Genomic DNA, 4,917 nt, shown 5'->3' with positions numbered 1-4,917 from the left:
GCCTCCTGGGTTCAGGCAATTCTCCTGCCTCAGCCTCCTGAGTAGCTGGGATTACAGGCACGTGCCACTATGCCCAGCTAATTTTTTGTATTTTTAGTAGAGACGGGGTTTTACCATGTTGACCAGGATTGTCTCGATCTCCTGACCTCGTGATCCACCCGCCTCGGCCTCCCAAAGTGCTGGGATTACAGGCTTGAGCCACTGCGCCTGGCCTAAGACCCAGTTCTTAAGTAAATGAAGTAAGGTGCCTAAAAATGTGAATAGTACACCCCAATCTGTACCCCAAAAATGTAGGGACTGTACATATGTATGCTTGTAAGTGTATGTGCTTGCATTCACATAGACTCTCCTACGGTATATATAAAAAGTTAAGAGTGATTTTCTCTGGAGAGGGGAAATTGGGTTGGTAAGAAGGTGGGGTTAGGAAGGAGGTTACTCATCACAGAACACCCTTTGTACCTCTGTGATGGTGACAATGTATAGATATTATCTATTCAAACAATAAATACTACTTTTAAATGAAAACATAAATTGCTGTTACTGTATGATGTGGATCATTTCATTCTCTCTCTCTCTCCCTCTGGAGGCCCAAGAGGCCTTACCTTTGAGTCAATAAGGCCACCCAGAAGTGAATCGTGCCTTACCCTTCTGAGGCCGAAACAGCCACAGTCTCTGCATGTGTGTGTCTGTGTATGTCTGTGAGGGAGAAATTGTTTTCCCCTTTCCTTCCTCAGTAGCAAGTTACCTAATGCCTTTATTGTACAAATAGAAAACTGAGGCCCAGTCATCCACCCAATGTCACCCAGTGAGTCATCCTCTGAGTGGTTCTGAATCCGGCCTCTGGGCTTTGACTTATGCTGTTCCCTTTGCTCAGTGCCCTTATCTGCCATTTCTTCTCTTCAGGTCTCAGTGCACTGCTTTCAAGAAGCTTCCTAGATCCCCCAGTAGGAAATGAGCTCTCAGTGTGTCCTGTGCATCCCTGTGGCTCCGTACAAAGTAGCAATTGGCTCTTTACATACCTGCCTTCCCCAGGGTGGACATTCCCTGAAAGCAGGGACTTGGTCTTCATCTCTGGAGCCCCAGGCATAGTTCAGTGTGAAGCCTAGAATAGGAGCTCAGTGTTTAAGACCTGAATAAATAAATGAAAAATGCATGAGTGCATTAATTCTTCCATCTTCCGAAACCCTCTTGTTTCACTGAGACCTCTCATATCACTTAACACTGTCTTCCTTATAGTGTAATTATTTCTGGGCATATCTGCAGTAGACCCTTCCTTCCTTCCTTCCTTCCTTCCTTCCTTCCTCCCTCCCTCCCTCCCTCCCTCCCTTCCTTCCTTCCTTCCTTCTTTCCTTTCCTCCCTTTCTTCCTTCCTCCAGAATGTATTCTCAGAGAGAGACAGATTCTGAGAACATTGTTTGAGTCCCTGGATCCAGCCATGCCTAAAGCTGAACTACCCATGGACTTTTCAGTTACATGAGCCAATTAACTCCCTTTTGTTTTCAAGCCACTAAGAGTTAAGTTTCCATTTTTCTCTGACAAAGAGTGTTGAGGAATGTAGTGAATTGGAAACTGATCATAATCCTGAAAGACACAATGCCAAATGCCATAGCTCTGAAAGTTGAAATCGTGAAAAATCAAAATCCTGAAAATATAATTCTGGAAAAAATCATTTTAAAATTCATTGAAAGATATTTATTTATATATTTAAAGGGAGATTTAATTGGGAAACATATCAAAACATGTCAGAATACTTCACAGGTCACTTTACACAGTAAGATAGGCAATAATACATATTTTTGCAAGCATAAACACTCAGGTATACTAACGACAGTCACACAAGTATAACAGTTATGTGCAGATGAACTGTATTCATGATGAAATAGGTCAAAAGGAAATGTACAAATGCATATCACTATGGTTGTTAATTGCGTGCACCCAGCTTTCTAACTGCGGCCATCTGAAATACGATGACAAACAATTTAAGTCTTTTGATGAGATCAGTCAAAAACTGCAGTGGGTCACCACTCCATATACAGTCACCCGAAGAACTGAGATCTTGAGAAATTTTATCATTCACAAATGCATAGGTACAAAAAGGACTTTTCTTCATTTATTGAGGAAGTTTCAGTGCTTTTACATACTGTACACACATTATCCTCACAAAGTCCACATTGTGATAATGCACCTTTATGGAGTCAGATTTGCAAAAACGCATGAAACTAATTAGGACTCTAAAAGTCTTTACACAATTCCAGTATTGGAAATGATGTGAAGACGAAATAGATACAGGTATTGCTCGACTTACGACCTGTGCAACTTACGACCATTCAACTTTACGACCACAATCGCTAGCCACGACTGCTCCGCGTCTGGCAGTGCAAACGTTGCCCAGCTGGGCGTACGACAGTGCAGACCAGCTTCCGGCAGCACTACCATCTCCGCGTGCATATAGCCTACTCAACTTACGACCAAATCATGTTACGACCAAATCATGTTACGACCGGTCTGTCGGAACCAATCATGGTTGTAAGTCAAGCACTAGCTGTATATAGAATCACAGAAGAATTTCAAAAAGAGCAGTGCCACGTAGAAAATGGGTGTGGTGTTGAGCAGAGCCATATGCTAAAAGAAAGAAAAATACCAGCTATTCATCTTGATCTGAGACTTCAAAATATCGTTAAAGACTTCAGTGATCGTTAAAGTTGGCCAGCTCTTATGGACTATCTCTGTGTAATTGCCCATAATCTAGCCCTGTAATACAATTTTCATATGTTGAATTTTCCTTTTAGTTTTTATATCTTTTTTCAGCCTTTGCTAGTGCTCGACTTACGACCACAATTGATTCCAACAGACCGGTCGTAACACGATTTGGTCGTAAGTTGAGTAGGCTATAAGCACGCGGAGATGGTAGTGCTGCCAGAAGCTGGTCCGCACTGTCGTACGCCCAGCTGGGCAACGTTTGCACTGCCAGACACAGAGCAGTCGTGGCTAGTGATTGTGGTCGTAAAGTCGAATGGTTGTAAGTTGCATAGGTCGTAAGTCGATCAATACCTGTACATAGTCATGAGCCTTCCCTATTAAATTTTCCCATTTTTTTAACTTTTAGGTTTAGGAATACACGTACAGGTTTGTTATATGGTTAAATTTTGTGTCACAGGGGTTTGGTGTGCAAATTATTTGATTACCCAGGTAACAAGCATAGTACCAGGTAGATACTTGAGACAGAGTCTTGCTCTGTTGCCCGGGCTAGAGTGCCGTGACGTGATTGGCTCACTGCAACCTCCACCTCCCAGGTCAAGTGAATCTCCTGCCTCAGCCTCCAGAGTAGCTGGGATTACAGGTGAGTGCCACCGTGCCCGGCTAATTTTTGTATTTTTAATACAGACGGGGTTTCACCATCTTAGGCAGGCGGGTCTCGAACTCCTGATCTCATGATTCAACTGCCTTAGCCTCCCAAAGTGTTGGGATTACAGGCATAAGCCACCACGCCCAGCCCAGATAGATATCTTTTTTATCCCCTCCTTTCTCCTGCCCTCCACCTTCAGGTAGGCCCACTGTCTACAGTTCCCTTCTTTGTGTCCGTGTGTTCTCCGTGTTTAGCTCCCGCTTATCAGTGAGAACATGTGGTATTTGATTTTCTAGTCCTGCCTTAATTCACTTATGATAATCACCTCCAGCTCCATCCATGTTGCTGCAAAGGACATTATCTTTTTCCTTTTTATGGCTACATAGTATTCTGTGGTATATATATGCTGCATTTCCTTTATCTAGTCTTCCATTGATGGGCATTTAGGTTGACAACATGTCTTTGCTAATGCTGCAATGACATTGCAATGACACATGCATGTGTCTTTATGGTAGAACTATTTATATTCCAAATTTTTCCATCTTCTGTGCCATGTTTTTATGGTGTTTTGGGCTCACAGAAATTCATTCCATACCCACTAGTATACAGACCACAGATTTGGTGGAAACAATGCTGGCGATTGAACAGCAACACCATTGTGTAAGTGTCTTCTTATCCTACTGTGCACATAATTACTTTTGAACCAGTCAGTGATTTCACTGGCTGCTTCAGGCAAATGCAACTTTAATTCATTAAAAGCTCCTAAAATGTCATCAACTGGAAAGAATGCCAATGCAGGCAAATGACACATTTTTAAATTTTTTTTTCATTTTTATTCTTTTGAGATGGAGCCTCCCTGTGTCACCCAGGCTGGAGTGCAATGGCGCAATCTTGGCTCACTGCAAACTCTGCCTCCTGGGTTCAAGCAATTCTCGTACCTCAGCCTGCTGAGTAGCTGGGACTGCAACTGCACACCACCATGCCCAGCTAATTTTTGTATTTTTAGTACAGATGAGGTTTCGCCATGTTGGCCAGGGTGGTCTTGAACTCTTGGCCTCAAGTGATCCACTAACTCAGCTTCCCAAAGTCCTGGGTTACAAGTATAAGCCACCACACCCAGCCCGCATTTTTAAACTGAAGTTGCCATATCTTGAGGCCAATCTACTCATCTAAATTTTCCGCCAAATGCAGTGGACCGAATTAAAAAAAGAAAAAACTGTGCTGCTAATACCTTGAAACACACTTTTTGAAGCTTGATCACACCTAATTCCAAATCTGTCATTATGGTTTGAGGATTCAGTTGAAACCCATTTTCTTTTGCAAAGTCCATTGACTCTTCAAATCAGCATTGATAAAGTGCTTCACTTTTTCCAGTCATTACACATAAGCAGATACATTCTAGAAATTTCAGATCTAACAGAGACATGAATTGTATATAGTTGATCTTTTAGAAAAAAAAGTCAGGACATTTTGAAAGTGCCATTCATTGGCCAAAGTGAAGCATGCAATAATTTTTCTGTTAGATTTAGGGTTAATAGAAGAAGTCTGTCTTCTATTTTTTTTTTTTTTTT

This window comes from Cebus imitator, unplaced genomic scaffold (assembly GCF_001604975.1).
Source record: "Cebus imitator isolate Cc_AM_T3 unplaced genomic scaffold, Cebus_imitator-1.0 Scaffold71, whole genome shotgun sequence".
Lineage (NCBI taxonomy): Eukaryota > Metazoa > Chordata > Mammalia > Primates > Cebidae > Cebus > Cebus imitator.
This window is presented reverse-complemented; position numbering follows the sequence as displayed.